General features: G+C 44.3%; 1 long non-coding RNA gene across 1 annotated transcript in view; it reads left to right on the top strand.

The window, feature by feature from the left end:
• LOC142591057 (uncharacterized) overlaps positions 1–27,083 on the top strand; it is a 69,514-nt gene that overhangs the window by 10,071 nt on the left and 32,360 nt on the right. The window contains exons 4-7 of the long non-coding RNA XR_012830324.1: positions 9,713–9,730; positions 9,913–9,948; positions 15,973–15,999; positions 24,361–24,393. This is a non-coding gene — a long non-coding RNA (uncharacterized LOC142591057). The remainder of the gene's footprint in view (positions 1–9,712; positions 9,731–9,912; positions 9,949–15,972; positions 16,000–24,360; positions 24,394–27,083) is intronic.

Genomic DNA, 27,083 nt, shown 5'->3' on the forward strand with positions numbered 1-27,083 from the left:
TGCAAAACGTGAAGGATTTGTATTATTATATAATAGTTTCGACTCGGTATACTATGGACCCTTCATATGCGGAAGGCTCCAGTGTCTTGTGCTAGTTTTTTTTCTTTATTTATTCTTCACTGAACTTCACGTCATGTTCACCCAGGGACAACGAACTTACCTCAACCTACCACAAGTACAAGTAAGAGATTGTTTATATTAAAATGCGTTTGGTGGTCCTTCTGTTTGCTTTTGTGCTACGCGTCTTGTAATTGCGTATCTACGCTGTGCTAGCGCAAAAGCAGCAGGCTAAATGTCTGACATTTTGCTATTCTTGATATATTGCCACAGGCCCAGAAGAGACGCAGGCGTAAGGTTCCATAATGAATTAGGCACGAGCGTATACCGCAGAAGCTCGACGTTAACGAACCGCTGCGGTTCTGAACAATCCGGAAGTTTCTCCTTCGGCGACTCTTAACCATATTTTGTTCATTAAGGATTATCATTCCTAACATTTCGACTACAATTATATTCCTGTGAACATCGAAACTAATATTGGGGATTGAAAATTCAAATAAAACAAATATTGCATAAAAACTTAGTCACTGGGTATGTACCGCCCTTGAGTAAACTTCTTAAACTTTTTTTCGCACGCAGCAGCGGCAACGGGCGCACTCTTCAACGTTGCCTAATTTTTGCCCAACTACTTTGCAGAACCATCCGCTGCGCTATCATCGTGACCTGACCTACGGACCGGATAAGAAGCTACTGACTTGGCGAAAATTGCATGAAACCGACAGCATCGACGACGAACGCGGGGAGCGCATAAAGGAAGAGATCACCGGAGGCCCTAACATTTCGTGCGCAGCAGCGGCAACGGGCGCAATCTTCAACGTTGACTAATTTTTGCCCAAGTACTTTGCAGAACCATCCGCTGCGCTATCATCGGGACCTGACCTATGGACCGGATAAGAAACTACTGGCTCGGCGAAAATTACATGGCACCGACCGCATCGACGACGAACGCGGGGATCGTATAAAGGAAGAAATCACCGGAGGCCCTAACATTTTGTACGCAGCAGCGGCAACGGACGCACTCTTCAACGTTGCCTTATTTTTGCCCAACTACTTTGCAGAACCATCCGCTGTGCTATCATCGTGACCTGACCTACGGACTGGATAAGAAGCTACTGGCTCGGCGAAAATTGCATGGCACCGACAGCATCGATGGCGAACGCGGGGATCGTATAAAGCAACGGATTACCGGAGGCCCTAACATTTCGCGCGCAGCAGCGGCAACGGGCGAACGCTTCAACGTTGCCTAATTTTTTGCCCAACTACTTTGCAGGTTGGTTGCTTTTCGGCCTTTCTTTACTATAGGTTATTTCTGGTGCTACCGTGGCTTCTGCTGCTACTGCTTCCGCTGCCGTTTTCTCTGGGATGTTTAGGCTTGATAGAGTGCCTAAAGTGTCATGGCCAAGCGCCTTAGGGTGACTTAGTAGAAGCGCATGTGTGCCAGGTGAATCAAACGCCTCCAACATTGAGCGCAAACTAACTGAACTTAACGATAAGTTTTCCATGCCCTTCCGGTTGTCGCAAAAGTAGACGCCCTTCCTTCACTGGTCACGAAAGTGAGCGGCTGTAAATCGTCACTCGCTCTTATCTCTGAAAAGTACGACTAAATAATGGAAAAACTCAACAAACAAGAGAACGATGTTACTTCTCCGAAGAAGAGGGTAGAACGCATTGAATGGGGTACCACGCCAGTAGTTGAGAAAATGAAGCATCAACTGAATGACCTGGAGCCGTAAAGCCGACGCCTGAACATTGAAATTCACGGTATCATAAAAACTGAGAATCAAAACTTGCTCGAAAAAATTGACGACCTGGCCCGAACACTGGAACTGCCCTAGATAACGACGTTCACGCCGTTCGCCAACGGCCATCATGGCCCGGTAAAGAACCTGTTGTAATTGTTCGGCTTCCTTCAACCACCCTGAAGGAAGCGCTGTTACAGAGCCGCTCTGTCCTTAAGTCAAAAAGCCTAATATGCGTGTCTTTAAAAACATCACTGCTTTCAACAAACATCTCCTGTGGCTTGCGCGAAAGAAGGTGGAGGAAAAATGCTACCGTTTTGTGTGGCAGAAGAATGGGCATGTGCTAGTCCGTGAGGACTAGGGCGATGGCGTCATTCGTATCCGTAATGAACATGACTTCGAAAAACTGGTATAGGCGGTTAAGCCTCCGTTCTTAAATGCGACAGTGATTTCTAATGCCCATCGCAAAGGAATCCTGCTGTTATCATCATATCGCCTCTTTCCGCAACGTTGTATCTGTGCAGCAGCAGCAATCAAGTTTTTCTTATTACCATTTAAATGCGCAGAGCTGAAGGAATAAAGAGGAACAACTCCACTATTTGTCTTCTGTACACTACAGTTTCGATGTACTGGCGTTTAGTGAAACGTGGTTTACTTGTGACTGGGATGTCGTAAAAGCCTCACAGGGACCACCTGTGAGGGTTCTGAAACATATATAGAACACAATTTGCCACAAAATTTATATCTTTACCCGGTTACCGAAGATGAAATTGCTGGTATAGTTAACAGTCTTAAAGGTAATGTATCGTGTGGTTTCGATGGAATTAAAGCATCCCCAATTAAAGCGGTCTCAGATTTGCTATCCGACGTAGTTGGCAAATAATGAATACTATTTTGTTGACAGGAATACTTCCGGATAAAATGAATGTTGCTGGGGTTTCAGTCCTGCATAAAGGTGGTCCTCTTCACTGTATTTCTAACTACCGACCAATATCAGTACTTCCGCTATTTCCAAAATACCAGAGAAAGTTATAGATTCTAGAATTTCTCAGCAGATATGTAAGCACAACCTAATATCCGAATATCAGTACGGATTTGGGCAAGGCAAATCGACTGAGTCAGCATTATAAACATCAGAGAAAGAATTGTAACTAATATAGAATATCAACTGTATACAATAGGCATTTTCTTAGATTTTAACAAAGCCTTCGATTCTATAAACATCCCATGCTGTTTGAAAAGTTACCGTATTACGGAATAAGAGGACTTGCAATTAAGTCACTGCGTAGTTACCTGACTAACCATACTCAGTTCGTTGTAATTAAAGATGTACAGTCGGATACGGAATTCATAAGTAATGGAGTTCCGCAGGGATGTATATTAGGACCAACAATATTCTTGCCGTTGTAAGGAACATGACGAACGTGCGCACAGAGTCAGCAGCATCGGCAGCATCAAGCGCGCAGCAGAGGCTCGAGCTCGAGAACTGCTCGGTGCATCCTAGGACCGGCGGTCGCTACGAACCCCAATAAATCTCCTTTATAAGTGGTGGAGCCGGGCGGGGTTAACGTTCTATTCTACCATCCTGGAACTCCGTTCTCGGACGCTATCCTCCGCCATGCCGGACGCCGACCAGCAGACTCTTCCATCGCCACCCGCCTCTTATGCTGGCACCGTTCGCCAGCGGGAGCCTCCTGTCTTAAGCGGAACCGACGACAACGACGTTGAAGAGTGCTGTCGTCCTACGAACGGGTGAGCGTTCACAACAAGTGGAATGACTCGGACAAACTGGCTTACGTGTCATTCTACCGCACGGGCGTGGCCAGTCTCTGGTTCAGAAATCATAAGAAGAATATCCGAACGTGGTCGGCGTTCACCGACCTGCCGTCAGGAAACTCCGAGCCGAGCAGCGTTTGCTACCCGCTCACAGGACACGGGTGGGACATTCACCAGCTATGTAGAAGACGTGGTAGATTTGTGCAGGTGCGTGAACGCTGCCATGACGGAAGCGGAAAAGAGCAAGCACGTCATGAAGGGAATCGATGATGACGCGTTCCAGATGATTCTGGCCAAGGACCCGCGCACTGTTGGCGACGTCATCAGCTTGTGCCACAGCTATGATTAATTACGTAAGCAGCGAGCTCTGACAAGGGAACATCCCACACCAAATGCGGCGTGACTCTGCAGCCTGACCACCGGCCCAGAACAAGCCTCCCTGATAACCCAAATCAAGGACTTCGTCCGCGAAGAAGTCGCACAACAGCTGTCTCTGGTGTCCGTCACTCAGGAGTCTGCCAGCAAGTTACCGTCTCATCTCCGTAACGTGATCCATGAAGAGGTCGCAGAAGCGCTGCCGGCTGTTCACCAGCAGGATGTCGTGACTACAACAGTCACGCATGCTACAGTTGCTGCAATGGCCCCTCGCACTGTGCCCGTGCGTCGCTTCCAGAAGCCTGTGCACCGCACTCCCCCTCCCAACCCCTGGACCACCACTGCCATCGCTAACCCGTGGCGTACGCCGGACAATCGCCCTATCTGCTTCGCATGTAGGTGCCCCGGTCATGTAGCAAGGTTCTGCCGCCGCCGATCGCAGGCGTTCGATGACGATCGCCGAGCGCCCTATGTGCCGCATGATTCAAATGTGCCTTACGGACCCTTCGACCCATCACCAGCTCGCTCCGAGATTGATCACCGTCCTCGCTTCGAACGCCTCCGATCACCCTCTCCACGTCGCCGATCGCTTACCCGTATGCGTCGACGACCCGTCTCTAACGAAGAGGGAAACTAGACGGCGCAGTTCCTGTAGCAAGAACTGCGCAAGTGTCGACATGCCGAAGTCCTCCTAAATTACCTGCCAATGTCATTGATATATTTATGGAAAATGTCGCAACAGTCATGTTATTTCAGTTATGGATGCCAGGTTTTGCCGTTCGCTTCGTAAAGTGACGACGTCTCTGTCTGGATTGTCGCTTCGAACGGCGAGTGCTCAAACCATTTGCCTTACCGCTGCTTGTACTGCCCGTGTGACCATACAGGACGTTTTGTACACGATTGAATTCATAGTTCTTTCATCTTGCTCCCACACCGTTATTCAAGGATGGCATTTTCTCTCACGCCACAATGCCATCATCAATTGCGCTCGGGCTCAGATTGAACTTTTCCACCTTGGTGACCTGGCCTCCGTCGGTGCTCATCCTGCCGCTAAAATTCTCGTGAAAGAAGACACCTGTATTCCCCCGTGCTCTTCAGCATTCGTACCCGTCTTCTATAGTACCACATCCGATGGTCTTCTTCACGCCTTCTCATCAGTTTGTTACCAGAAAAGCGCTTTCTTTGCCCTTTGCAGCTCTTGACCTTGCCGCCGGTGTCAGCACGAGGCCCATTTACAATCATCTTTCGTCGCCGCTATCACTGCTCCGCCGCGAATGCCTTGGTTATGTCGAGTCGGTCGAAGCAACACGAATTGTCTCCGTCCTCGACGAAATGCCCTCTACTGCCGTCCATGAACTCAGTGCCCTCTCCGTACCCGACTCAACATGAACTGGTGTGTTTAGCCCATTCATCGCCGAAGATCTGACGCACTCGCAGCGATCTCAACTTCTCGCGCTCCTTCAGCACTTCAACCGTTCTTTCGACGTTGCGCAAACACCTCTTGGCCGTGCATCGACGGTCGAGCATTATAGCGACTGGCTCTTACTCACCGCTGCTACAACGACCATATCGCGTGTCCGCTACGGACCGTCGCGTCTATGCAAACCAGGTAGATGACATGCTTCGTCGAGGCGTCATTCAACCTTCCCAAAGTCCATGCGCCTCTCCCGTGGTCCTCGTCACAAAAAAAGACGGTGCAATCCGCTTCTGTGTTGATTTTCGACGGTTGAACAAGATCACGCTGAAGGACGTCTACCCATTACTACGCATCGACGATGCTCTGGACTGTTTCCAGGGAGCCGAATTCTTTTCTTCGCTGGATTTATGGTCAGGCTATTGGCAGGCTCCGATGGCAGAGGCCGATCACCCAAAAACTCCTTTTGTAACACCATACGGCTTGTATGAATTCACCGTCATGCTTTTCGGACTTTGCAACGCACCTGCTACGTTCGAAAGAATGACGGATAATGTTCTGCGTGGCCTCAAATGGAAAATCTGTCTTTGCTATCTTGACGACATTGTGGTGTTCGCCCCTGATTTCGCAACGCATCTGCTCCACCCCCAGCCCGTACTCACTTGCTTGACCAACTCCGGGTTGCAACTTAACCTGAAGAAGTGTCGATTTGCTGTTCGTCAGCTCACAATTTTAGGCCATGTTGTGCCAAAGGAAGGCATTCGCCTGGATCCCGAGAAACTACGCGCTGTTACTGCGCTCCCAAAACCTACCACTATGAAAGAGCTACGCAGTTTTATCGGCCTCTGCTCTTACGTCCGGCGATTCGTTCGAAATATTGCGTCAATTGTATCACCTCTCACGCAGCTCCTTGGCGACGCTAGAGATTTCTCATCATGGTCTCCAGCGTGTGACGAAGCCTTCAAAACCTTGAGCCGTCTTCTCACGACGCCACCCATTCTTCGCCATTTTGACCCTCAAGCGCCAACCGCAATCCATACCGATGCAAGCGGTGTAGGCCTTAGCGCTGTGTTGGCACAGCGTCAACCTGGCCACACAGAATACGTCGTCGCATACGTGAGTCGCACGTTAACTAAGGTGGAGACTAATTACAGCGTTACAGAAAAGGAGTGTTTGGCCATTGTGTGGCCGCTTGGCAAGTTTCGCCCATATTTATACGGCCGATCGTTTGACGTAGTGACCGACCACCACGCACTATGTTGGCTGTCGACGCTCAAAGATCTATCGGGCGCCTTGCCCGCTGGGCATTGCGAATCCAAGAATATGGCATCCGCGTGGTTTACCGTTCCGGGCGAAAGCACTCCGATGTTGACGCGCCATCCCAATCGCCGCTTCCCCCGAAGGCCATGACGACTCCGCCTGGGGGTGTACGTTATCCTCTGGGGACGTTGACACGATCACTGCTGCACAGCGTAATGATCCCTCGAATGCATCTCTGCTAGACCTTCTCTCGGATGCGTCGAAAGTTCCGGCGTCACGTACGCTTCGGCGCCAAGTTGCTCATTTTGCGATTCGCGACCACCTACTATATCGACGCTACTATGCCCCAGAGGGACGCACCTGGTTACTCGTCATTCCGAGAATCTTGCTATCAGAGCTCTGCTCCTCGTTCCACGTCGACCCTCAGTGTGGCCACGCGGGAGTCTTCAAGACCTACGAAAGACTTCGACATCGCTAATACTGGCGCGGAATGTACAATTTCATTCGAAAGTTCGTCCGCTCTTGTCATGAGTGCCAACGCCGCAAAGCGCCCCCGCACAACTCCGCCGGTGAACTCCAGCCTTTACAATGCCCATCCCGACCCTTTCATCGCGTGGCCATAGATCTCTACGGGCCACTTCCGTTGACTACTACCGGCAACAGGTGAATAATCGTTGCGGTAGACCTTTTAACCCGTTATGCGGAGACTGCTGCTCTACCAAGTGCTACAGCGCAGGAGGTCGCCAATTTCATAGTTCGTCGTTTTCTCCTTCGTCACGGAAATCCACGTGAACTTTTAAGCAACAGAGGCCGCGCCTTCTTATCTGAATTAATCGAACGACTGCTTGCTGAATGCGCCATTCTTCATAGTAAATGCACTGCTTATCACACACAGGCTAACGGTGCCACGGAACGCTTTAATCGAACTGTTGGTGACATGCTCGCCATGTATGTCTCACCTGATCACTCTAATTTGGACCTAATTCTTCCGTTTGTCTCTTACGCCTACAACACCGCGACTCAGGCCACTACCGGATTCTCACCCTTTTACCTTCTTTACGGCCGTCATCTTTCGCACACAATTGACACCATTCTGCCCTACAGGCCGGACCCATCTGAATGCCGGCCGATCTCGGGAGCCGCCAGACACGCCGAGGTATGTCGCCAGCTGGCCCGCCGATTCACCTCGGACGAGCAGAACCGTCAAAAAGCTGTTCACGATGCCCAGAACTCGACTCCCATTTTTGTCCCGGACGCTGTCGTTTGGTTGTTAGTGCCACATCGCACGCCTGGGCTCGCTTCAAAACTCCTTCCGAAGTACGACGGACCATACCGCGTTCTCGAGAGAAGATCACTCGTCAAAAACCTGGTTGAGCCGCTAACGACGTCGTCCGACATGCGACGTCGTAACCGCGAAGTCGTTCACGTTAAGCGTCTCAAGCCGTATCACCATTCTACCGTCGTTCCAGAAAACTAAGTCACCAGGATGGCTCCTTTATTTCCGCGGGGCCATTGTAAGGAAGACGACAAACGTGCGCACAGAGTCAGCAGCATCGGCCGCATCAAGCGCGCAGCAGAGGTTCGAGCTCGGGAACTGCTCGGTGCATCCTAGGACCGGCGGCCGCTACGAACCCCGATAAATCTCCATTATTCTGTATTTAAACGATATTGTCAAAATCCCCCTGACCACAGACATTGTCCTTTACGCAGATGATACAAATGATGTTTTTTTTCACATCTAATAACCTTTTGTCTCTCACTGGTACTGTTAATTTGTGGCTTCAAAATTTGTCCTGCTTGTTAGATTCAAATAAACTGTTATTGAATGTGAGAAAACCAAATACATTGTCTTCTCATCCAGCAATAAACCAGTTCACCTTGATAGCTCTATAACGTTTCAAAAGTGTCCATTAGAGCAGGCTTCAGAATACAAGTTTTTAGGGGTACTGTATCATGAAAATCTTCGATGGGCAAGTCACGTGAATTTTATAAAAGGTATCATTGCTAAAACAATTGGAATGCTAAAGAGATTTCGGATGTTGTAATCAATAAGATTAAAACGGCAACTTTATTTTAGTACTGTACATTCCCGCATACAATATTGTCTGCTAGTTTGGGGGGTTACATCAAAGTATAATTTGGAACGACTATACATACTGCAAAAGAAAAGCATACTATTCATTCAAAACCTATCTAATCGTGATCATACATCCCCACACTTTGCCGAGAACCGGATACTTCATTTAGAAATGTTACATAAACAGCGTTTGTTGGAATTGATATTTCTAGAATTAAAAGCAAATCGTGAGCTGTTTTTTCATACATATACAAATACGGAGACACCATATTTTTTCAGAATGAAAAATTTGTAAACATTAAAATGAGAACTAGATACTATATGGAATTATTAAAATGGCAAATTTCGAACCTTCTGCATTGTTATCCATCGTTGTTAGATACGATGGAGAGTTCTCCCTCTCTGCTTGCCTTCAGAAAACTAAGATGTATTTCATCCAAAAGTTGTAATTTTGTTGTACCTTTGTTTTGTTCTCTTCAATCCAATTGCAGTCCGTTGGCCTTAATAGTTATGTGTCTTGTTGATGATGAATGTGTCGACGACTAATTATGTCATTTTTATCTAGCTCTATCGTGTTTGATACTCTGTACATGCATTTATATTTGTATGGGTTAGATACATTGCAGTGTGTTTTGCAGTGTGTATGTTGCGCTCATGTTGTGTGCTGCGCGTGCTGCGTGGTGTCAAAGGCCTAGTCAGGTGGCTTTTATTGCTGCCTTTTGGCTTGGCAGCAAGACAAACCACTCTTGAGCGTTGTTATATCAATAAAAACAAAAAGGAAATAAAATAAAAATTGCGTCGCATCATAGGCATGCACATACTAGCATTCTTCTACTACATTGAAGAGCTAAACTCATCCTATATGCGTAATTTTTCTGCTATATAATGTTTACTACCTCGCACATATTGACAACACTAATTCAAAACAATAAAAAATACTGTTTACCGTATATATGTAAAGGTACTTGATATTAAGAATGAATATTACATTCAATTTCTCGTTGTTCCTTTCAGCCCCACCGAAGAATAACGGTAAGGTAAACAATTTGCAGTCATAAAGAGCTGCAAAACGTGAAGCATTTGTATTATTATATAATAGTTTCAACTCGCTATGAAATGCGCCCTTCGTAAGGGGAGTGCTCCAGTTTCTTGTGCATGTTTTTTATTCTTTCCGGTATTTATTCTTCACTGAACCTCACGTCATGTTCACCCAGGGACAAGGACCACACCTAAACCTACCACAAGTACAAGTAAGAGCTTGTTTATATTATAATGCGTTTGGTGGTCCTTCTGTTTGGTTTTCTGCTTCGCGTCGTGTAATTACGTGTCTACACCATTCTAGCGCGAAAGCAGCAAGCTAAATGTCTGACTTTCTGCTATTCTTTAAATATTGCCGCACGTCCGTCATAGACGCAGGCGTAGGGTGCCATAATGTATAAGCCACGAGCGCATACCGAATCAGCTCGACGTTGAAGAACCGCTGTGATTCTCTGCAATCCGGAAGCGTCCCCTACGGTGACTCTCAAATATACTGTGTTCATTAGGATTATAATTCCTATCACTTCGAACATAATTATATTCCTGTGAACATCGCTGGTAATATTGGGATTTAACATTCAGATAAAGTATGTATTGCATAAAAACTTAGTCACTGGGTATGTATGGCCCTTGAGTAAACTTTAACCCAAAATTGCATCAGTGCATACAAAGCACGCTTGATTGAAAAAAGAAATAGCAACTTAAAATTTATTCATTGCTGATCGCAATCTACCCAGCATCATACACATTCAGAAAACATTGTCTGAATATATGTCCAGACACATGTCACTCACGGGCTATGCGTTGGCAGTGCTAGATAATGCAATGTCCCCAGAGCGAAGGTAAAGGAGTTAGAAGGTAACCAATGATTGTTTGGGGGCTTGTTTTGGGGGACGCAGTGTAAAACCACAAATCAAGCAGTGCAGCGTGTCATGGGTAGGGAACCATTTGAAGTCGCAGTGAAGTCGAGCAAAATGAGTTTCGAATAAAAACTCAGAAACCTCCATGAAAATTATTGGGCGGCTAAAGGGCAAAAAAAGTAGGTGAAAAGGGTGGACGCATAATTTAGGAACGTCGCGATTATGTCTAGGGTAATCCAAAGTGTAAATATACGACCAGGAGTAAATAAAGAAGGTGAGAAAAGCAAGGACAGTACATCCTATGCAAGAAAAAAAAGCAAAAAAACATTTCGAAATATATAAGTATGGGAAGACCAGAAATTGAAAGAATAATCTGTAGAACAATGCAGAGGGGAGTGACTTGCTTTTTGAGGCCCGAGCTGCTCGTCATAATTATAAGAATGTGCATATTCCCAAAATCTTGAGGCATGCATCCGCTGGAAAAAAATCCAGAAACAGCTGAGTGCATCATAATGGAAAGCTTAATTTTAATTTTCGTCTGTTCCATTGATGTTGTTCTTTGTCTGAACAGTACATTGCCATAAACATAATTATCATACGAATGTGTAGGTTACTTGTTTAGCTCAAGCAAGCTTGGTGACTACATTTTACGGTTCCTTTTCAATATGGGATGCTAATGAATTAGCAACATAATTCTCATGGAAACACCTGAGCAGTGCGTACTTGCCGTACACGTCTCACACATGCATGATTTCAGATATGACCATACGACGAGTCGCTTCATTTTTTCAAAGATGGTCTCAATGTAGTCGACCGCCTTACTTGAACACTTTCTGCCGGAATATTTTTTGTCCAATTGCAGCGTTTGAAACGCCCGGTATTTGGTAAGGACCACACAAAATTAAACAAAGCAGATAATTCACAAGATTGTCTACGTACACGGCCGCGACACGTGAAGCATTTGAGCGGTTGCAAATGCTACAATTGGAGGTCGCTTTATATGGAGTCTTCAAGGAAACCATATTGAGTGGGTAGCACCTATGGACAATTACCAAGAGAACAAGAGAAAACTAACAAAGGGCCACAAAGGACATATCCTGAAAAACGCAACGTACGCTCTCACATATGTATCGCTCAGTTAAAGCTTGAAAAGCCTTCAATTTGTGTGTCTAGTTTGTGTATGGTGTTTTTTCGTTTCGTGCTGGACAATGTTGCGCTTACGTTTAAATGTCATTTTCGTGGCAGATCATAAAGTGACAGGACAAATCTCTTGGTCTTTATGAAACTATTATCGTGGGTGTGGAAAGGAAAGGAATTTGTGAAAATAGCATCAAGTGCATGTTAAGGCATTCTGGTACGAACAATAAATGCGGGCCCCGCCATAATGACTCCTCTCATAAGGGTAGGCTATATTGTTGGGGCATATCAGACCCACCACTCTGGGCTTAAGGTGTATGTACATGGCTTTAGAGGTAGCAATCACTCTTAAATATAAAAGACTAACATGCAGTGAAATAATTTTCGCAGCACATGCTGCAAATTCCTGTCAAGAACCTTGGTGAACTATTACGAAATGTGCAGCCTCTCTGAGACCAAACACGTACTTGCCGTAGCGCTAGCTTTAATATTCTTAGCGTTCATTGACTTTCTTCACACCTAGCTACGGGAACCCATGCAAAGAGCACAGGTAATAGTCAATAAAGCAACGCTTTACTTGCCTAGCCAACAAAAGTTTTGCAATCCATCGGTGTTTCATAATATCGCACATTCATAATGGTACGCTTCCAGTCATGAGCTGACAACGTCTGCTGTATTCAGATGTCTAGGATGCTTCAATTCTTAAACTTCCTTGACTTTCTAGCGTTTACTTATCATTTGCAGTAACATTAATATTCTGTGCTCATGGGGACTATGACATCTGCAACCAGTACAACTACTTGTATGCGGTTTCGTTTGTATAGCTTCGTTGACGTGCGCTGATTTTCTATATTCAATTTACTGGCGCGTTGAAAAGTTGCTAATAAAAGTTAGGTGTTGACACAAGTTCGCGGTTGTTTTTGTTTCTCGCATTGGCCGTTTTTTCAATGGACACGAATAGGAAAGTAGACATTTTTCCTTGAAATGTTTGGTTGCTCTTAGAACGTACTCTGGTCAAAATATACCGGAAATATCTGCCCTGCGTGTTTTTTAGGACACTGAGTCATAATGGTCTCTAAATATGTTGTTTTACTACATAGAACCCATGAAAGAACAACCAGCCACTGTTAATATTTTGGGTGTCCTGTGGCCTATTTACACTGTAACTACATTGCAAAAGTTTAATGAATTGTGGTTTATTATGGCAAACGTTACGTCGGTATGCTTCATAAAGTACGCCTGGTGTACTTTGGAGCCACACTCGACGTGGGTCTTCAAAGCCATGCTATATCTTGGAGCTTTCAAAAACAAAACGCCCTGTATTTATTTGTGCAGTTAGGTTTTAGAAAGGCCCGCTAACTATCGTGATTACAAAGTGAGCATTTTGTTGGGAATTACTCTTTTTCACTGGAAAATATTTTTAGTTTGCAGGTGGGGAACATATAACTTGTGATAGAATAGTCAAGGGCCCCTCCGGGATGAAAAATGACTGGTCTAGGATTGCGGAATATAAAAAGCACGATAGGATCGCTGATTGGTAGATTTGATAATATTGTAATAGTAGATGAATGATAGCCTTAAATTCAATTGATGAACGCCTTGGTGCTCTCATCGTCGTTTGTTTGACTTGCTGGTCTCCCCGCACACTGCTTCGCATAGCATCGATTGGCACAGGGCGTGGGATCTGATAGCTTTTTTTTTGACGTTAGCAACACCGCGCCCCACCCAGGCCTACTCTCCTCTTCGTCATGGAGGGTGCGGAAGAGTCAGCTACGCGTAAGTAAAAACGCTGCTGAGGAAGGCGGTTGCTGCCTTGGCGAACACATGTTCCCTTTCTGAAAAGTTGGCTTAAAGCGGCACCCCTTGTCCGGCGATTAATCATTTCAGGGCGGTTAAAGTGATTTCCGCCGGACAGACGACTTCCAGCTCTTGTTATCAATTGTCACGCATTGAGGATCATTGTTTCTGGCTTGATCGTGTCGACAACATTACTGCTCATATTCGGACCGTAGGACATCCTTTATTATTCATCGTTCATTTTAGGCACATACTTGCAGAAGACTTTTTTAGTGTACACAATTTAAGTAAGATGATGTATGCGCCGATGGTAGGGCCAACTTCTAGCGGACCACATCCGGAGAGTTATCTACCACTGCTCGAATGCTTTTTGTGCGGACAAAGTGCTAAATGGGCTAGTCATAGGCGGACAAAGTTTTAATGTAAGCAGTCTAACTACAGCCGACTTAAATTCGTACTGCGACTGCTCGCTATCTACAGCCTCACTGAAAATTGAATTGTAGTACTGAATGGAAGCGCAAATCTGCTCTTTCCTTTAGCAGCGATATGTGACCAAATGTTTCTCTGTCTCTCTCATAATGCGATATTTGTGAGAATGATAAACCTTTGAAAATACGGACGATCTACATGACACAAAAAATCTAATCACAAATGAAAACAGCAGTCAAAAAATTACACAACATTAACAAGGCGAAACAATTTGAATACCGCGTATTTGGTTGAAGAGCTCCAAAAAACAAGGTCCTAACTTGGTAACACCGCACCGAAACCTCTAAAAATGAAGGTGTCAGAGCTGACTGGTTCTAAAAGCGGGTTCTAAAAGCGATGTGCGTGAATTAGTCAAGTTGTGAACTATAAGAGGCGGCTCCAGTGATGCTCTAAGAAATCACCCAAATATGTGTCTGGACCAATTAGGTGTTGCGTACGCCTACTTTCGTAGCTTTTTGAGGGAGTATGGCACATCATTCACACTTTTCTAGGACACTACACCATGTTATAGCAGTATAAATGCAAAACAACTCTATATTTATGCTTTTGTTGACTATGTTAAGTCATTATTTTTACTACCTTCAGATACACTAATCAGGTGTAACGGTCTCACGAGCCGTTGACTTCCTCTTGAGTCGCTGCAATGCTTCCTTTACCAATTTTTTATAACCACAAGAAAGATAGATTTCATCTATCTTGTACAATATGTGCGTCCTGCACTTCAATTCGTGGCATCAATCTCTTTGTATGTTTCCATTCGCGTTAGACATCGCAGTTGGCCATGCGTCTTCTAGCACTTATGATATTACCAATATTTAGCCTAGCGAAGTTTACCAGAAACACTGGTACGAAGAGTGCCTCATAAACTGAGGAAAACGTTCGGCGTGATCTTGTCATGCTGTTTCTTATTAATATTGCCACAAGCAATTATAACGTGGCCACGAGCAATGTATTCACTTTTTCACTAAAATTGACGAATGTCACAGACGTCAGCTGTTTCTCTCATATGCGAAACGAATTTAATACTTCATAATCGATTTCTTTAACTATATACGTTGCACAATAGTACTACATTGTGCACAACCCAATCAGTCTTTAGTTTGCTTCCATGAAAGGGTTAAATACATAGATTTATGTGAACAAATCTACTATTTTTCACACTAGTGGATTTCAGCACACCTAATATCGCCGTTTGGAACAAACTTAGATATATCGAATTTATTTTTTATAACACCCAAAGGCGAAGGCAAGTGGGAAATTATGTCCTGGGAAGTAACAACACTATTTAAATATGCAGTCTGAGAACGGCTGAGTCGATAAATTGAGAAAACTCTTCAATATACCTAATTGAACTTAACTTGTTCTGGTACTTGACGTGCCCAAACCCCTATTTAATTAGGAGGTACAGCTTCGTGGGGGATTCCAGGTGAATATTTGCCACCAGAGGGTTATTACCGTGCCCCCAATGCGCGGGACACGGGCGTTTTAAATTTCGCCCCCATCGGAATGCGGCCGCCGTGGGCGGGATTCGATCCCGCAACCTGGTGCTAGCAGCGCCACAGCATCGCTTCTAAGCCTCCACGGCGAGCTCATATATCCAAAATACGCAAACCTCTAGGAAGATGCGCCGGCAACACTTGTACTAATGATCTTTGGCCTTTTATTTTTATCTTTCCGATAGTTCTGTACATTCTGCGGAATTCTGTATGCATTTATTTTGCTAAATATTACCGGACTTTACATTTAGGGTTTAGCAAAATATGTTTGAAAATAAAGTATCCTATGTCCTCCAGCGCGTAAGGCATTTCAGTCAGAACGCATCTTCCCCCTTCCAAACCCGCTCCTGTTGCTTCCCACCATATGAAGGTGGTACAAAACTGCACTTTCAAATTTACTTATTATAAATATGGTGCAATATTGTAATCGTGGTCATTATTTTTTTCTTATCATTAGGCCAATCTGAGACGACCGCAGATCTAGGTGAGTTCATTGCTTTTTCAGTTCCAAATAAATAATGATCATAGTGACAGCTAAATAGTGGCCGCAAAGTAATGAGAAGGGCTGGCTTGTAAACAAACAGGCAGTCAGCCAGACGAATAAATACCTAAAAAGAAAGTTCTCGTTCGGTGCCCTGGCATACCGTAAATCAAGGTATCAGTAAGCAGCCGCGATAGCTGCAAGAGTGCTTGGCTGTCATCCAACTAAGGTCACGTATAAGAGGCTGTTAATTATTAGCGATGTGTCAGCGTAGACTATGGTTACCGATGATTCACCTTGAATCATTAAGCATATTAGAATTGTAGCCAAACTCTCATAGGAAGGGTCTTCTATCTGCTTGTTGCCGCTATTTTTACCATTTACAAACACTGTTGTATCGCAAGGGCACCATAAGCGGTTGTGCCATAAGTAAGATGACGGTCACGTTGATTTGGACACATTAAACGTACTCGCAATAAAAGGCGTGAATGTTTTGGGCTACAGTAATGCTTGCAGCATGCTACAGTGCCTGAGAACAACCAAAAAAGGTCTTGCTTGCCATAGACAATGTGAGAAACTTTCGCTTCTAGAGAATAGGGTCAAGATGTTTTGAAAAGCAGAGTAGCAGGACCGTTCAACACTTTGAAAGGCACAGTGGTAGCGCATAGCAGTACTTGCACTATCACATCATTTTTTAGTAATGAATTAAACATTCACATAGGAAATTTAAGGGGTCGTAATACACTCAATACTAGAATGGAGAAGAACGAAGAAGAATTGAGGAATAATGTAGAAGGTTTTCTTTGTTTTTAAACAGCACAGATACAACACCTCATATCTTGAGCGCGCAAAAACGAAAAGGGCTTGAAGAAGGGATTTTTAGATTCATCATCATCATCATCAGCCTAGTTACGTCCACTGCAGGGCAAAGGCCTCTCCCATACTTCTCCAACTACCCCGGTCATGTACTAATTGTGGCCATGTTGTCCCTGCAAACGTCTTAATGTCATCCGCCCACCTAACTTTCTGCCGCCCCCTGCTACGCATCCCTTCCCTTGGAATCCAGTCCGTAACCCTTAGTGACCATCGGTTATCTTCCCTCCTCATTACATGTCCTGCCCATGCCCATTTCTTTTTCTTCATTTCAACTAAGATGTCGTTTACCCGCGTTTGTTGCCTCACCCAATCTGCTCTTTTCTTATCCCTTAACGTCACACCCATCATTCATCTTTCCATAGCTCGTTGCGTCGTCCTCAATTTCAGCAGAACCCTTTTCGTAAGCCTCCAGGTTTCTGCCCCATATGTGAGTACTGGTAACACACAGCTGTTATACACTTTCCTTTTGAGGGATAGTGGCAACCTGCTGTTCATGATTTGAGAATGCCTGCCAAACGCACCCCAACCCATTCTTATTCTTCTGGTTATTTCAGTCTCATAATACGGATCCGTGGTCACTACCTGCCCTAAGTAGATGTATTCGCTTACCACTTCCAGTGCCTCGCTACCTATCGTAAACTGCTGTTCTCTTCCGAGACTGTTAAACATTACTTAAGTTTTCTGCAGATTAATTTTCAGACCCACCCTTCTGCTTTGCCTCTCCAGGTCAGTGACCATGCATTGCAATTGGTCTCCTGAGTTACTAAGCAAGGCAATATCATCAGCGAATCGCAAGTTGCTAAGGTATTCTCCATCAACTTTTATCCCTAATTCTTCCCACTCCAGGCCTTTGAATACCTCCTGTAAACATGCTGTGAATAGCATTGCAGATATCGTATCTCCCTGTCTGACGCCTTTCTTTATAGGGATTTTGTTGCTTTCTTTGTGGAGGACTACGGTGGCCGTGGAGCCGCTATAGATATCTTCCAGTATCTTTACATATGGCTCATCTACACCCTGATTCCGTAATGCCTCCATGACTGCTGAGGTTTCGACTGAATCAAACGCTTTCTCGTAATCAATGAAAGCTATATATAAGGGTTGGTTATATTCTGCACATTTCTCTATGCCTTGATTGATAGTGTGAATATGGTCTATTGTTGAGTAGCCTTTATGGAATCCTGTCTGGTCTTTTGGTTGACAGAAGTCTAAGGTGTTCCTGATTCTATTTGCGATTACCTTAGTAAATACTTTGTAGGTAACGGACAGTAAGCTTTCCTATGGATTAGGATTATGTTAGCGTTCTTCCAAGATTCCGGTACGCTCAAGGTTATGAGGCATTGCGTATACAGGGTGGCCAGTTTCTCTAGAACAATCTGACCACCATCCTTCAACAAATCTGCTGTTACCTGATCCTCCCCAGCTGCCTTCCGCCTTTGCATAGCTCCAAAGGCTTTCTTTACTTCTTCTGGCGTTACCTGTGGGATTTCGAATTCCTCTAGGCTATTCTCTCTTCCACTATCGTCGTGGGTGCCACTGGTACTGTATAAATCTCTATAGAACTCCTCAGCCACTTGAACTATCTCATCAATATTAGTAACGATATTGCCGGATTTGTCTCTTAACGCACACATCTGATTCTTGCCTATTCCTAGTTTCTTCTTCACTGTTTTTAGGCTTCCTCCGTTCCTGAGAACCTGTTCAATTCTATCCATATTATACTTCCTGATGTCCGCTGTCTTACGCTTGTTGATTAACTTAGAAAGTTCTGCCAGTTCTATTCTAGCTGTAGGGTTAGAGGCTTTCATACATTGGCGTTTCTTGATCAGATCTTTCGTCTCCTGCCATAGCTTACTGGTTTCCTGTCTAACGGCGTTACCACCGACTTCTATTGCGCACTCCTTAATGATGCCCATGAGATAGTCGTTCATTGCTTCAACACTAAGGTCCTCTTCCTGAGTTAAAGCCGAATACCTGTTCTGTAGCTTGATCCGGAATTCCTCTAGTTTCCCTCTTACCGCTCACTCATTGATTGGCTTCTTCTGTACCAGTTTCTTCCGTTCCCTCCTCAAGTCTAGGCTAATTCGAGTTCTTACCATCCTATGGTCACTGCAGCGTACCTTGCCGAGCACGTCTATATCTTGTGTGATGCCAGGGTTCGCGCAGAGTATGAAGTCGATTTCATTTCTAGTCTCACCATTCGGGCTCCTCCACGTCCACTTTCGACTAACCCGCTTGCGGAAAAAGGTGTTCATTATCCGCATATTATTCTGTTCTGCAAACTCTACTAATAATTCTCCTCTGCTATTCCTAGAGCCTATGCCATATTCCCCCACAGACTTGTCTCCAGCCTGCTTCTTGCCTACCCTGGCATTGAAGTCGCCCATCAGTATAGTTTATTTTGTTTTGACTTTACCCATCGCCGATTCCACGTCTTCATAAAAGCTTTGGACTTCCTGGTCATCATGACTGCATGTAGGGGCATAGACTTGTACCACCTTCAATTTGTACCTCTTATTGAGTTTCACAACAAGACCTGCCACCCTCTTATTAATGCTATAGAATTCCTGTATATTACCAGTTATTTCCTTATTAATCAGGAATCCGACTCCTAGTTCTCGTCTCTCCGGTACACAGTACATGCCCGCTTTTTAGCACTGTATATGCTTCTTTTGTCCTCCTAACCTCACTGAGCCCTATTATATCCCATTTACTACCCTCTAATTCTTCCAATAACACGGCTAGACTCGCCTCACTAGATAGCGTTCTAACGTTAAACGTTGCCAGGTTCAGATTCTAACACTAAAGGCCACGTCATCCCAGCCCTGCGAAAGTGGTTGGCCAGCGAAGCTCTTGCGAAACCATCACAACAAATGCTGAGCGAGGTATGCAATTCTTTATAGATGATTCGGAAGCTTGTTTTGAGCTTGTTCTTTACTGCTGTTCAGTGCGTTGTACGGGTAATTTCAATGAATGCATGCACTGTTCACCTTACTGACTGCATGTAGTCACTGCTTACGGGGTATATGTCATTGCAAAACCATTGCAGTTTTTGTTTGCGTTCTGGGGTATCAGACATTGCTTACGGCTGTATGCGAGATTGCATTTTTTCTTGGTCATGGTAGTATGAGCCATTGGTGATGATGATTGATGTTCGTTTTGAATATGTTGAAACGCACACTCTTCTCTGCATTGTTTGCGATATACCAATAAATGTATCCGCTGTTCGCTTCACTTTGCTGAGTGCATGTAGCTTCTGCGTTACCAGCGGGTGAGACACATTCTTGCTTGCTTAGGATGGTATGAGTAGGATTATTTCTGCTAACGGACGGACAAGAAAAATGCCGACAACTGAGAGAGTAACAGCTGTGCTGTGAAAAAATCCGTAGAGAACCTATCTCTTGAAGACTGTCAATTTAGCTACGCACCGTATTACTTGAAACACCTTCTTCTTTAGAGTACTTTACGGTCAGTCTGGCATTCGGGTTGCTTCCGCTAAGCGCGACACACAAACTTCGTCTGGATTAGTTAACTTTGATACGACACTTACTCGGTAAGGTTGACCATGACCATGCCTAGTATGACAACAACTCAGGGATGTCTATTGAATGACAAAGAAAGGATGACGTCAACAGATCGATAAAGGTGGTATGATGACAATGACATGAATATTCTAAAATTATGAAGTTGTTCAAATGACCACAGCTTGCAGACCATGACATGAGGGTACTGGGATGACCATGGGTGTAAGAACACGATAGCGTGACGATGACGGTAAGACGATGATGGCATAGCAGCCATGGTAGGGGGATAACCGGATGATGAAGCTTGAATGACGGCAATAGAACGACCACGATGGCAACAGGATGATAGTATGAGAGTGACCGCAGGATGACCACTGTACGATGACAATGCAATCTCAGAGGTGCAGTGAGAACAGCGGCATATTCACAAGTGCACGATTACGATGATGATTACATGATTACTATGTAATGGCGAAAGAATGCAGTCGTTGCGACAACGAAGGCAGTATGGCGATTACCGTATAAGGACAAGGGGTCGATGTTCATGAAATAATGACGGTGCTACGACACCCTGTCGACCATAGCATGCTGACAATGTGATGACTACCACAATATGATGACGACAGTATAAAGAGAATCGGATACTGACGCTGTAATAATTATGGTGGAATAATAACAATGGCATCAGGACTGAAATCACATTCTTATTGTCGCAGCTACGTAGCGAAAAACTTCGGTGTGCAACCCATGTAACAAAACGCTAGACAGACAGACAGATAGACTCGGACTATTTGCAGTGGGCCAAATGCTAATCGCATCAAAAATCAGGCTAGCCAAACATGAATTTGATGTAGAAGAATGATCATAAGCATGATTAAATTGTAATGTGTGGATGAGTGTTATAAAGTTTTTTTTTTAAAATTAAACATTAATGACCAGTAACAGATATTCTGCGCTTGTCACAATGCATGTATTGCTACGGTGTTTTACAATATATCCTGTGATGAGTAAGTAGAGCTGTTAATTTTATTCGTTCGATATAAAATTTCTGTACCACGAATGATATATCCTAACCCGTGGGTTGTGCTTATCATAACAGCTTCAACTGTGGTTATTCATGAGTCCAACTGGAGTAAGATTTTCTTGCTAGCGTTTACTTCCTTGCATCACTGCAAAATTAAATAATTCCTTTTTAAGAGAATCCCGAAAGGGTACATTGATAATATGCCTAAATGGGTGCGAATAAAAATTCTAGAGTAATATTTAGCTCAGCCAGGGCAGTCTAAAAAGAAACAGGTGTGCAGTGCTCCAAAACTGTTCAACTAATATGCAATTATATCGTATCAGTCACGCTGTTGCCATGGTGACACAGTGATGTCATGCTTACGCATGACGTTTTGAAGTAAATAATCTCACTTGTTGCGAAGACAGCCCCATAGCCAAGTGATTGCAGCGTCACTGGTGCTTGGCATAAGTGGAACTCTTCAGTAATGATTGGTGGTAACTGAGTCTGAGAAGTGAAATCCATACTACACGTGACAATGTAGTTTTTCAGGGATGTTGTCACTCCAGTATATATATACATGCGCGTTTTCTTTATTTATTTTTCTGTAGTTATTGCCCTATATGTCCCTTACTTCCGCACTGATACTGTGTGGTGCCGTTGAAAGTGCTGGTTATTGATCCCTCAGTAAGCCCTCCTTTTGCCGAAATTTTAGCTATCAGTAATAACTTGCCCAACATATTTTGCGCAAACTTTAACACGAAGTCCTTGTGATATGGTGTTTCTGTCTAGTGTAGCATAATGATGTTTAACCGGCTTTAGAGTGTTTATGAATTACTACTTGGTTTTTCAGATCTTGCTAAAGAGAGTACCCTAATTTTAATCAACTACCCTATTGATGAAATAATTTTCGAAGGAATACCAAATACGAAAAGCCATCGAAAGTAAAAGTTTAACGTCGCGTGCCGCGAGAAATGCTCCCCAGTACTAATATTTATTGAACCCTCACAAACTTACCGCAGGAAGTTCAATAGGCATTTGATGAAATAATATGTTTCCTTCCTTGTAGTTCAAACAGAAATAAGAGCCCACCCAGGTGAACCCGGGGTCTCCAAAGTAGCGCTTCAGAAGATGTAAAAACTTTTCTTGAACATAAATTGTCGTGTGTTTCGAAGTGGTGTAAATTTTTGTACGAGTTTGTTACTTTAGATAAAAAAGTTTTTACTTTGGTCAAGACTATTTTTATTATCATTATTATCATCTCATCGAGTGGTATTGCGTTAGGCAACTGAAATCAAGCTAAATTCAAAGATACACCACACAAAATGTGCACTAGGTCGCTGCCCTGGCTGCTTTTTGGAGCGGACAGGGTTACAGTATCATGAACTATTCTTGATGCCATCTTTCGTAAGTGAATTTAGTGCATTAGAGCTTCTAGTTTATAGTACATTGGAAAGGCTTTATTCGTTGAAGGGACCCTCTGGAACATCATGTTCGTTGTAGCCTGTGTATCCCTTCAGCAGCAAAGTTAGCTCTCAATCAGGTATGCTTGCCAAAGCTCAAATTTCAAGCACTGATTTAGACACTCAATGTCCACCGTCATGGGCCCTGCATTGACCCCTTAATAGTATAATACTGCCGCTGCGTCTATACAAATCAGATTATTCGTGTTCGCACCCGCCGTGGTTGCTCAGTGGCTATGGTGTTGGGCTGCTGAGCACGAGGTCGCGGGATCGAATCCCGGCCACGACGGCCGCATTTCGATGGGGGCGAAATGCGAAAACACCCGTGTGCTTAGATTTAGGTGCACGTTAAAGAACCCCAGGTGGTCAAAATTTCCGGAGTCCTCCACTACGGCGTGCCTCATAATCAGAAAGTGGTTTGGGCACGTAAAACCCCAAATATTATTATTCGTGTTCGCCTCTGTTTATTCAACACATTCCAATGCGTTTACTTGACATGTGACTCGTCTAGCAGGTGTAATATGAATCTTCAAGTTGGTATCTCTTGTAGAAAATGTTCACGCTGAAAGCCCCCGTTGCGCATTGACCTCAGGCCAACTGTTCACGCTCAATTTAGCCGAAACTCGGCCAGCTGGTAAGACAGGCAAATAAACGGTAATACATCAGCATTCAAGGTGTTTGGACACACCGTATGTGATCACAAAAAATTGGCAAATGTCTACTGGTACAGACACCAGGTCTCTGATGTTATGTTTGCATCACAAAGAAATCCTTTTTTACTTTTCTGGTCTCGTAGAAAGAGAGTACATTTCTGTTATTCACGAGCAGAAAGCATTAGGTTTTAGCTTAAACGCTTCGAATACACAATGTTCTGGTATTAAAAAGCACAAATGCTGCCTACCCAACAGTAACACGAAGGCGTAAGGAAATCTATACTGCTTCCTCAGAAAGCCCTCGTAATGTGTACGACAGGCGTTAGTGAATGCTCCAGTTCCTTCACTAGGAATAAGGCTGTTTTAAATGATAAATAATTATTCTGTCTAATTTTTGCGGATTCTTTTGTACGCTTTCCTTACTGTCTGTGCATCACAGCTTTTTTTTTTAGTAGGACACCTCTGTTTTGTGAATTTCCGCAGCGCTTAGTTACCACATTTTATTGTAAGCTAACTCAAAGACCAACATTTTAGTTATGCCTTATGTGTGCAGCTGAATGGACCAAACAAAGGTTGATGTTTCGTCGGCCTGTGCAACGGGATCTTGGAGCCTATTAAATATTGCTTCAATAAGAAACGTGAGAAACTCGTATTTCCCTGAAATGAAAAATGACATTCCTAAGGGGAAACTAATATAGAACACAATGTTTATGCAATCAGCGCTAATTAAAGTGTATTTAGTTTTGCAATATTAGGTCAGTTTTATAATCTCTCCATGCCTCGTGCTAAACAAATATATCATTTCTATTCTTATTATCCAATTGGTTGTTTTCATACTTCCACAGTTGTCGAAGGTTGCGGAGATGGAAGCGCTACAGGTGAGCAGCAATTTGTGCATTCAATAATGGGGTTGTTACTATGTTTGCTGTGTTAGCTTTATTTACGCCATCAAGAAACGCAAAATATTCAGTTTATGCAGAATCTCTCCTACACACACATAATACAGTTACTTGCTCTTATTGCACCAGAGTGAACGTACTCCTAACCTGTATATCCTGATGTGCCAGGATTTTTATGAATAACTTCTAATAACTAGAGACAACACAAATTTTTTACACCCAATCTGCACGCGCAGTCTTCGCGACGGTTATTGTTATTAGTAACGTGTGATGGCGCGGTCCATAATAAGTGCCTGCCAGTGAACGGGCAGCAATGCTTACTACTTGGCGGCCCTTGTGAGAACTGTAACTAGGTCGTCGAAATGTACTGCGCGGCGATGGTGCTGGTAAAGCCAACAGGGCATACAAAAACATGTATCACGCATATTGAAGCACCCCAAAAGAGACTAGTAAAGTGAAACAATTGAGCTGGATACAAGGAACAATCACCAAAGCCTTTCGTAAATTTTTTGGCAGACTAGGGCGAAGCAGATTCCTTGGAATATTAAATGGTGTGACAATTGCCGCGTAAACTTTCACTGTGATGCATGAGGCGCATGCATATGCATACATCAGCACAGATTTATTTCTATTTGAATGCGTACTTCCTACGGAAGACGCGCGCATGTGCGTCAGTAATGTGGGCCTAAATAATAAAAGCTAATGAATGTGGTGGTTTCGACACTCATTTTTTTCAAATGTACACAACTGGCACAACCGAATGTGTTTGTGTGAATAATCTTAATTTAATGAAGTAGACAGCCCATATATACCATGTCTGATATGCTGGCTGCATTTCTGCTGGTTGATGAGGTCATAAAGCAAAAACTATTTTTTGCGTTAGTGTGAGAAAAATTAAGCGGTGTAAAGTTTATTTTATTTGCAGGATATATTTTGTGTATCCAAAGGGATGAGGACCACGTTAATAATACTCGTCATTCATAGAAACTGTTACTGATCTGCGGGTGCTTTCGCCAATAATTTCTGGGCTCGTTGAAACGGTAGGTGCCTGTTGTGGGAAAGAATACTATTGCAGGGATCTGCGAAAGTACCGGTTGTAAAGCTTAAAGGGAAGCTGAAAGGTTTTCCAGACAAAATGAGTGAACATGTGTTCAAAATGGTTTTCAACCTTCCGAATGCGAATATCGTATCGAAATTCAGCGAAATAAAGCGCAAATATCTTTTATTTCGACGAAAAGTGCAGCAGCGGACACGCCCAGCTCGCGCGTCTCGTTTCCGTCTGTGATTGGTCGGGCGCCTCGTGACGTCAACTCTAGTGACCGACCGCTGCCGCTACACATGAAGCGCGGTACCAGGTAGTTTGGTGCTGTAATGGAAAATTCAGAGGTAATGGAAAATTTAGAGAGACTGCGTTTTTCTGAGGAGCTCGGCGTTACTTCCTACATGTACGAGCCGATTGCGAAGAGCCGGCCTCTCGAAGAAGCAAACGATGCTGGTGCGAGCAGTGCTTTCGACGCGAACGAAAGCGAAGTCTTGGGATTTCCTCGTGTTGGAAATGCTCTTTGGTGAGTATGTTTTTTGCAAAGCGATCTAGTGATCTCACCGATCTTTCGCCGATCTAGTGAGCTCGTTTGCGGTCAAACAACTGTAGTGTTGTGTTCCTGCATGCCTCCTCGTGGAACGTAAGCGGGGATGCAATCGTCGGCATTTGTGCGCTGTCCAAAGCTGCCGGTAATCTACAAAGACGGTTTAAACGCGTCAAAAGCTTCCCGGTTCATGCAGCACGTGTAGTGACCTTCATCTGTGCGCCATCCGCACACTACTCGTAACCGAAGCCGTAAAGGCGGCGAATTCCGTCGGCTACGTGAGGCTACTCTACATACACACAAACGCACCAACAAAGGAATGCAGGGCCGATCGAAGCAGATTACGATGGCACGCACGGAAAAACAAGCACGGTCCGCCACGGTCACGCAGGCTTCGAAGGAACAATACTCTAGAGTCGACGTCACAACACCGCGGTTTCCGGTCTCCGCTCGCATCGTCAGCGTCAGCAGCAGCGCGCGGCATTCGACGGGGGGCGGAGCTACAGCGCAATTTTAACCGACGATTACGTCGCTCCTAATTGAAAAAAAACCCAAATTTTACCTACATGGTTTATAAGGTTCCCGCATCCGTATATGAGCGTCTTATAGAATTCGACAGTCTCTTCAGCTTCCCTTTACATCTTTCGCCCAATCAAACAGTATTGCAACAAAATATTTACACGCGTTCTTGTTTGCCTTTATCGGGCGACACGTTTCACCGCCTAACAAATGTTATCGCACAGCGCAGGACGCGCCTGCATGTATCGGAAGTTTCTGGAATGTTATCGATGCTTCGATCCGCTGTCTGTGACACAACCTTATGTAATCTGATTGCATGTGTGGGCGACGCGAATATTGTACGACTTTGTGGAAAGCACGCGGTTCCCAGCGATTACTCTGGAACATTCGACGACTGAACCATAAAAGCTGACGCACTTGATCACTGATCAGATTTTCTACGATCGCCGACTTTGTTCGTCGCTGTAGCCGTTCTTTGAGTGTAGCTCGTTTTTGAGGGCACAATTCGCCAAATAAAACACTAGTTTCGTCTTTCCCAAATTGGCTGCTTTCTTCACCGTCACT

Source organism: Dermacentor variabilis, chromosome 8, assembly GCF_050947875.1.
Source record: "Dermacentor variabilis isolate Ectoservices chromosome 8, ASM5094787v1, whole genome shotgun sequence".
NCBI lineage: Eukaryota > Metazoa > Arthropoda > Arachnida > Ixodida > Ixodidae > Dermacentor > Dermacentor variabilis.